The sequence below is a fragment of the Electrophorus electricus genome, chromosome 9 (genome assembly GCF_013358815.1).
Source record: "Electrophorus electricus isolate fEleEle1 chromosome 9, fEleEle1.pri, whole genome shotgun sequence".
In the NCBI taxonomy this organism is placed as follows: domain Eukaryota; kingdom Metazoa; phylum Chordata; class Actinopteri; order Gymnotiformes; family Gymnotidae; genus Electrophorus; species Electrophorus electricus.
In genome coordinates this window covers 10,301,998-10,311,970 of record NC_049543.1, presented here as the reverse complement: position 1 = coordinate 10,311,970, position 9,973 = coordinate 10,301,998, and positions in this window count along the sequence as shown.

The window sequence follows — 9,973 nt, the reverse complement described above, 5'->3', positions numbered from 1 at the left end:
AGAGATGAATAGAATATGATTATTAGGCAAAGAAGTGGGTGTTTCTTGTTTGTTTCTTTACACCTTCCCCACTGTCATGTCTGATTTGTTTGTGTATGTATCATTTTATTTATTTATGGTCATTCTTTATAGATGATGTTAAAACAGCCTAACTCAGCAGTCTTTAGTTACAAAGAATTTGTTTCGTAGTATTTCGTAGTATATTCAGTATGCATGGGTGAGGACTTGTTTCACTGTACTTACAAGTGAGGAAAAACTAGTGCTATGTGACTTTCATTACAAAAGATCAACAGAATTACCAGTGCTGAGCAGCCAGGGTTGTCTTCTACTCTAATTCTGTTATATAATAAATACCCAATCAGTGCAACTTTCATTAAGGTTCTTTCCTCCATCCACGTTTAGTTGGTTTGAATGCAAATGCAAAAACGTTATGCTCATATAAAAGGTCTCTAAAATTAAAAAATATTTCAAAAATGGTGGGAAACCAAAGTTTAAAAAAAATGTTTTTTCATCCATGAATAGGGCAGCATTAATATCTGTTTGCTTAAAGCAGCATGTAGGTCAGGCTTACTTTGGCCACACAATGTTCTGTTCTAGAAAAGATGCCAAATACCAAGAAATTTATGGTTTCATAGACAGTGTCATCTGTCTTAAAGGTGGGTGATATTTTCGTTGTAATTAAACAGCATAGGTAATACACAAGCCTATACACCTTTGAAATTAAATCAGTTAGAAATGAAAGAAAACCAAAGAGCCTGTGTGTGTGTGTGTGTGTGTGTGTCATAACATTTGCAGATTTCAAATTTCAACCTCAAATTGCAGATTGTAATTCAGATTTCAAATTGAAACCTTCATCTAGTCCCATGAGTGTGGACCAAAAGATTGATTGTTACTGCTAAACATTGTTTGGTGATCTTTGACTTATTAAAGAGGAAACTCTTACCACCAACTTTATTGGAAAAATGTTAGTTTGAAACACTTGTATATGTAAATTTTGAGACTACTACCCATCTGTTCCTAGACACAGTTTGTTAATCATCCTCTCCAACTCTGTTCATCACATATCAAAAGACAGTAGTGACAAATTTACTATACCCCTGGCCTCTGACCACCTCCTAGTGTGCACTTGCACCTGCTCTGTATTATCAGCCTACCATTCACCAAAATCAGCATATGGCGATAATAGGTAAAGCTTGCACACACAAGACCACCTAATAATTCGTTTGGCAGGAGAAAAGAGCATGTTGCTAATTTTTCTTTGCAATAACAATATGGCCACTTGCACGCTTGGAGCCCCCAGCCATGGACAGGAGTTTGATTGGTACTCCAATTTAGCTCAAACTACAGAGCATGTCTCTTCATATATTAGATGGGTTTCCCAGACACAATCTGAGACTAATCCTTAATTACAAAAACAAAATAAAAATTAAAAATTAAAAAATCACATTGGCAATCATTATAATTATTGCTTAGTCAAGCATATATCTTGCAGTGATTGATACAGTTCACTATTCTGCTCTGGCATTGGATGTGGGATTACACCTGAAGGTCAGAAATGTGTGATTTAGTACCTGGCATATATTAGTGATTCCATGCTCTTTTTGAAGGAAGGGACACATTTACAGAGCCTAGGAGCTCATTACAAGCAAACAGTACTAGTACTGATTAATTGCTTAACAATATTACAAGGGTATAGTTAAACTGGAGGTACAGAGAGATTTGTAAAAGTCCTAGGCTCAAATTATGTTTGTTAGCCTTAATATTAGGAGAACTGTGCTCTTAGGCAGTGATCCTATGTAGTTCATTCAATGTTTGACAGGAAAATAACACTGTGATTTATGGCGGTGATAAATAAGACTGGTGCTGAAAACACCAGTGAAGAGTGAGTGGTCTCAATGAATTACACTTCCATGAGAGAACCTCTTGGCATCACACCACTAATGAAACCCATGATCTATGCAGTTGAGCTGCCAGGCATTTTTGATGGATCTGGTCTAATATATCTGGCATTGAAGGAAGCCAGATCATTATGAAACCTACTGTAAAGCCTTTCCCTTGAATAGTGTCACAACCTCCTTTGTTAATGTGAGGCTGAACTCTTACTGGTGGGGTTATAGGGAGCCTTTAATAAAGGCTGAAAGGTGCTACATGTGGACTACAGCCAAGCAAGAAATGACATTGTAGATGTAAAGAGGATTTCGGATTCATACGCCTGTTTAAAGTGAAAGGAAAGTACCCTGGCTGGCTGTCATTCATCGTTGATCAGAGTTCCTCACTTTCCGCTTGCACTTCATTGGATTGCCTCCTCATTGTGTCAATGGTATAACAAAGTACATTTTAGAGTAGTTATCATTCTAAAATATAATCAGATTATGATTACCACATAATCATTTTGAGCATAATGATTATATCGACTCAGTTTACTAACAGATGACAGCATATGGGTTAGAAACTGTAGCAATATTGGTGGTACTACCAAACTGTCAACAGATAAGATCTGAAATTTTCTAAACATAACATAAGCTGGCCTGCTGTTATGCATGCCGGCTAATTCTGTTCTTTTGCATGGGGCTATTACAACTTTAAAGACATGTTGCAGTTAAAGTAACATCCAAATGACTTCTAACAAGGGAACAACTTGCAGCCTCAATCATAGCTATTGATGGAAGCAGGCACCCCATGTCATTTCATCTTCGAGGAAGATATTCTGAAACAGGTGGCTGGCTGGCTATTTACAACAGGACAGAGCCAGAACTTAAAGATAGTACTGCTTCTGTCATGACCTCATTTAGGAGCTGCAGTAATGGGTTATGGTGATGGAGCAGCACCTGTTCAGTGCCTATATCTGCTCTGGTTTTCTTTTGTCTAGAGCAGGAAGATATTGAATGAGGCATTTTGTGTTCTTTTAGGGGTTTTTGTTTTTCGCACACACTGATACGATATTGACCAAATGCGTCTGGTGAGCTAACTACAGATTGTCCTCCGATGAGCTTTCATTGTTTTAAACCACCTATTTTGCAACAAGATGCACTTTTATTCCTGAAGTGCTTGTTTATTATTGAGAGATTATTGTCAGAGCAAAACAAACATCAGTCCCTGTTTTATTTTTTCTCTGCAAAGCATGAGCCTGATATTAAGCAATTTCTAAGTGGGGCTAAAAATTTGTGAGCAATTTTACCCACAAATTGAATGAATTCCCCCAGAGTAGACTGTATCCATTTTAATTTGCTCAATCAAAAAAAGTTATGTAATACTATGTTACGGAAGGGTTGAACTCTAGTCCTGGAGGGCTGGAGTGTAGAACAGCATCCCTGATATAACATACCTATTACACTTTGTAATTAACTGGTGAGTTTAATCAGGTGTGTGTGAACAGGAAAATCACTATCCATGACTCTACATGGATACTTCTACAGCTGGAGCTGGGTATTCCATTTTAGTTGGGTCTAAGGGACCCAACTGATGCTTTAGATGTCTGATGCTTTAGATGTGTATCTGCTGCTTTAGAAACATGTACAGAAATACAATAATATATTACATATGATCATTTCTCTATGTATTATACTTACACTTGGAAGATGTCAGGGAGTTATCAGTTCAAGTGTGTTAGTGGTGTTAAAGAATATTTAACTCTAGAAAGCATCTGTCTATCACATGGTTCTGTTGTCATGGCTACTAACATGGGGTTCACTGTTTATGGTTTTCATTGCTAGTTCTCGTATTGTTCACTTTGCTAATGCTCTGCACCTACCTACCCCTCTCTCTCTCTCTTGCTCTTGCTCTCTCTCTCTCTCTCTCTCTCTCTCTCACACACACACACACACACACACACACTCTCTCTCTTATGCTCTCTCCTGATGACTTGCTCTCACTCACTCTCTGTGTTTGTCTGTCTGTCTGAATGTGTCTGTCTCTCATTTTGTGTCTGTCTCATTCTGTACTCCTCCATCAGAATGACAGAGTGCTAGTTTCCTATGACTGCAGAATAGGAGGTGTTAGGTGATATGACGCTTGTGCCACAGCCATACTAGATGTAAAGCATTAGCATTTTAACAATATCTGCATTCTATTTTCAGCATTTAAAGTGATTTCTTTGTTCACCTCTATTTGCTGTATCTGAAACATGGATGGGTTGCTCTAAAAGGTGCCTGTGTTTTTGACCATTGAAACTCATCTATTAATGCAGTATTGTTGGAGTTCAGAAATATTGCTGTCTGTAACAGCCCACACTTAGTTAATTCCATTTCTTGCTGTCAAGGAATGCTGTTGTTAAATGAAGGGATACTCTTTTACTCTTTAAAGGAAGCTCCCAGTTTATCACCCATATATACCCCCACATTCTGCCAGTTGGGTCAGTGTCTTAGACATGTGAGTGGGATGATTTGGGGAGCTGAAAGACTGGATAGTCTGCCAAGGCACAGTCTATAGGGCCTGTTACCATAGCGAGGCCCATCCATTTGTGGGCTGGGTATTTCTGGTCTGAGTCATGTCTGCAGGAAAAGTCCTAGAGAGAGAGAGAGAGAGAGTGAGTGAGTGAGTGAGTGAGTGAGTGAGTGAGTGAGTGAGAGAGAGAGAGAGAGAGAGAGAGAGAGAGAGAGAGAGAGAGAGAAGGAGCGAGGTATATTGAACGCCTACTGTCTGCCATGGAGAAATTGCCTGCTGTGAAAGACAGCTTCCTCTGGTTTTCACATAGGCCTGAGTAGAATGTTACATGTAAAATATATATATATATTTTTTTTCTTGCTAAAGCCACATTTAAGATCATACTTTAATTAAATTTTCTAAAATATTTTCTTCCTAGAATTAATTTCTACTCTCAAAATGATGAGAACCAGAAGTTCCTCAAAGCCTGGCTTATTTAACATTATATCAGAAAAAAAAAAAGTATTTTGCCATTGAATTAAAAATAAACTATTATTACAGATAAATTACTTATTAAAAATACATCACATTGTCCAGGAGATAAACATGGCCAAGACGTGCAGGTACTTGAAGCTGAAGGAGAAATTCGTGTGTTAGCTCTTGAGCATGGTGATGGCAGCAATGCCTATAAACCTAAATTAGAAGACTAGATTATAAACCTTGATTAGCACCCAAGTTTCAGATGCTAGCCCTATACTCACACTGCCACATGTCAAAGGAGTGGTGAAGTAAGTGGGTCTGCATGCTCATCTGCAGACGAACAGCCTGTGTATCTGATTCACAGTTGTGTGGATGGAAACATTTAAGTGCGCAGAAAGGCAGAGAGCTCTTTAAGAGGTGAATGCAAGCACTCCTCTCTATTAGTCACTCCTTTTTTCCCCACCTCTTCTCCACCCTCATGTGATGGGAGGATGACTCAGGCCATGCTCATCCACAGAACTCCACCACTTCCAGCCATCCCTACTGTTGTTTTTAAATCGGGCTCATTAGAATCCAGCTTGTCACTGTTGTATGAAAGAGGGATCATAAACAAAAAGCTTTGGAATAATGTATGAAGTCTTAAAGCTATAAACCAAGCCCTGTGGGAGTTTGTGGACAATAGTATGTAAATGGAGTGTGCTACATCATAAACGTTTTAACTGTGATTTTTAGTGTAACAATGGACAAATAACTAAGCCTGCCCACATACATATTAAAAGACACATTCAGAAATGTAAAAAAAATAAATAAATAATCGTTAACCCCACTAGAGAATTATCTTAAATGCTGAAGGTAAGGGGTTGAGTTACTCCTACACATGCTTGGATGTGACTAAGGTTCAAGAGTGGTCTCTGATGGTGGGTCGTAGGTCCATCAGGATAGAGTTCCCAGTGGTTTTCCAGGCTCTAACACATGATTCAACTGATTGGGGAGTTGATGACTAGCTGAAGAGCTAAATCACAAAAGGCTGGAACTGTCTCTACTCTGCTTTCATTATATTCCTGTCCTTTGCAAAGTTTTGAATGAAAACTGACATATTTTGGCAAAACAATAAGGTTGTCAAAAAGATGAGTCAAACACAAGTACACATTCCTGACTATATATTTGTGATTAGTCTATGGTGGTCATATTTATGTTGTATAAATACTGTAGTGACTGTGTCCATAAGTTAGTTAGCATGCATTTGTAATTATTTTGATGTGCAATGTGGTCTTTGAGGTTTGTTGGTGGTGCCAGTAGTTTCTGAGGCTGAATAATAATGTTCAATACTTACAGCTGTTAATATAACTGACTAGGGTTCCAAATAAACCTGCACAGTGTCGCAGTATGAGCCTAAGCAAAGATTACTGCTGTTCAAGAGTAACGTATGTGAAAATGAAGATAAGTGAGTGAGAAAGCATTTGGGAACCCGTTCATTCATGAAAAAAGACAATCTAAGAAGCACATGTTGGCAATGAATTAAAGAATTTGATTTTATATTTTATAGAAGCCATGGCACATACTGATATTTGGCAAAAATCCAAATGTTTTTCATGGTGGCTGATGTGAAAACCTATAGAATACCCCCAGTTATTCTGTGTTTAATCCTGTGTTGGCAAGTAGGCAAGGGACAGCTAGTTCTGGGGGAGCTGACAGGCAAAAAATCTAATGCAGAACAGTCTGCCTAGTATTTTCCATTCCTAGCTTAACTGGAGTGTTTTAGTAAGCTGTTTTATATGGTTTCAGTTTAGTTAAAATCCTGGTTACATAGACATCTGGCCATATAGGCAATGGGGAGGAAGGCAACTTACTAGGTATTGAAAAATATATCCATAATTTGAAATCTTTTTACATATGTTTACAGGCCTAGGCCTGAGAAACAATATAGCAAGCTACGTTAATATGTATGTTATGAACAGTGTTATGTTATGAATACCACTAAAGACAGTAAATGTGATCTCACACACTCATGTTTAGAGAACATGTTCTTTAAAACTATCTGAAAAGAGTTTGTAGTGCTGTTCACTGTTGCTCACAGGGTAAATCTTTTTGATGGTCACTCTGTAAATGCTTTGTAGATCATTAGTTTATCTTTAACTAATATTCACCTAAATGTCAATTAAATCAATATTCTAATAAACATCTCAGCCTAATAAACATATTATGTTTCTCCTACCCAGGTACTTGCCATTTAGTTTTGCTAAAATACCAGAAAACTATGTCAGCAAGCAAGGTATCAAATCAAATTTTATCTGAAACACAAATAATCAAAGGTTTGTTTGTCCGGTATATTGTACATGTTACAATAAAATGGTAACATTGTTAAATTTAGTCATGACTTCATGAAAAGTCCATTCATTCCACTGTGAACACGAATTATACACCAAGCCTTTTCCAATACTCAAAATGAACAATACATTTAAAACTCAAAATGAGCCTTAAATCAGTACACTTACACAACTGTCCAGCTTCCATGAGAGGAGGAGAAATTTTATTCACAAACACATTACAGGATGAAATGTACAAAACACCATTTTCACCAAAACACCATTAGAACAATGCATAACATAGGAACAGGGTGTGATTTTACTTTAAGAACTGTCAGTCAGTCAGCTAATGGGCCTTAAGAGGCATTACACAGAAAAAGCAAGACAGAACGTTGGCTGGACTACATACCTTCTATCCAAAATTATGTCTATAAACAATGGGAGTTTCACTGTGGATATAATTAGATGACCTTAACAAGAGCAGAGTATGATACGTCAGCAGTGAATGAATGTGCCTGCAGCATTAAGGTAAGTACAAGGCAGCATGGAGTCAACTGAGCCCTCAAGCAGAGAGTGCTAAATTTCCTTTGAATGACAAGGAACTGGCAGGCAGTTGAGTTGCTGAAAGAACCTGGATGTCCTTGTTCCAAACATACACTTATCCCTGAGCTGTTGTCATTCCATTCTCTCTTTTGGTATGTTTCCTTTCACTCCTTTTGCCTTGGAGTCTCCTCTCCCATTCCACTAAATGTATTTTAATTGGTAAACCATCTGAAAAATGTTAGAATTATTTACTGTGCATAACTGCTTAATTTCAACACTTTCACCCACTTCCTCCCTTGGTGCTTTAATCAAAGTTGAGTCACAGTGGCCTTTTAGTGTGAAAGGATTAATCCTGCCTTATTCACTCCAGCACTTACAGTCTTATTCACCATTATCATCAAACTGTAGAAAATGAGTAGTTGGATACTTTTGCAAATGTATGTATCTCAACAAATGAGTTGATTAGTTAGATGTAGACTTCTATTGTAGCAGACTACTGAAACAAATATTAGTAGCATGTATGCGAATGTATTACATAACAATTTCTTTATTGGTGTCATTAGTAATTAGTTAGAATCAGAGTTTTGTTAAGCAACTATAAAATAGCAATAGAATGTTAATCCTGACAGCACCAAGTGAGCGGTTGCAGTACACAGTGGTTTACTGGTAACTGGGTTATCGCTTCCACAAAGGCAACTGACTCCAGTAAAATTTGACTTTAAAATGTAATATAGATTAATTTGTCAGATTAATTTGATCAAAAAAGTAAGCGGTACCACACCTTTGTGGTTTTCAGATTGGTTATGATGAGCGCAGGAAACGTATAAGAAACTGGATGGAGAGACAATACTATAACTCTCAATGTCCATAGACCCCCAGATCTACACCTTTACCTAAGATGGGTAGTAAACAACATGCTTGACTGTACAGATAGGTTTTCAGCCTAGCCTTAAAAATTTAGACCATGTCTGAGTTTCGAACATTTACAGGAAGGTTATTCCATAGTGTGGAAGATTTATAGGAAAAGGCTCTGCCCCTGTGGTAGATTTTCTTATTCTTGGTACTAGTAAAGAGACTACACCTTTTTATATAAGAAGACATGCTGAATCATAATGCACTAGGTGTTCTCTAAGGTACTGTGGGGCAAGACCATTCAGTGCTTTGTAGGTCATTAGAAGTATTTTATAATCAATACAAAATTTTACTAGGAGACAATGTAAAGTATCTAAAATAGGAGTGATCAAATTTTCTAGTTCTAGTAAAAACTGGCTGCTACATTTCGAACTAGCTGGAGCATGTTTGCACTTAATGGTACAGCTAAACAGTAAGGCATTACAGTAGTCCAATCTTGAAGTGATAAATGCATGGACTAGCTTTTCTGCATCATGCGAGGAGAACTTGTTCCTAATCTTTGAAATGTTTCTAAGATGTAAAAAGGCGGTCCTAGAAATATTATTTACTTGAGCTTTGAATGAGATATTGGGATCTATAATAACTCCAAGATCTTTAACTGTTAGAGAAGATGTGATTGGGAGACCATTAAGATTCAATGAGTAATCAGAGAGTGAGGACCTAGGTGTCTCTTGTTCTAATAGAAGCATCTCTGTTTTGTCAGGATTAAGTGAGAGAATGTTCCTCAACATCCAGTGTCTGACGTCCCTTATGCATTCATCAATAATACTAAGCTAATATATGTCCTCTTGTTTGGTTGAGACATATAGCTGAGTGTCATCAGCATAGCAGTGGAAATTAACACAGTATTTATGTAGAATGTCACCTAGAGGTAGCATATATGAAGAAAAAAGCAAAGGCCCTAGAACAGATCCTTGTGGGATACCATAGCTAACCTTGTTGTTTGCTGAGTAGTCTCCATATATGTTAACAAACTGGTAGTGACTGGCTAGATAAGATTTAAACCAGGAAAGGGCTATTCCCCAAATCCTGACAACATTTTCAAGTAAACAACATCTAGTTAAATGTTGTTATCTATAGTGTCAAATTAGGCACTCCGATCAAAAGCAAAGAGACATAACCCTGGTTAGAAGCCAACAAGCCATTCATTACTTTAATTAGTGTTATCTCTGTACTATGATTAGGCCTAAACCCTGACTGAAAGACTTAATGTATCTGATCCTCACATGGGTCGAGATTATATTTTTTTTGATAAATTGTCTGATTACTGCTAATTTGTATGATTTAGGAACATAGCCAATGTTCAAGGGAACATTAAATTTAGTAAAGGTTAATTTACTTCAGGTAGGATTTCCTTAAGAAAGTGTGTG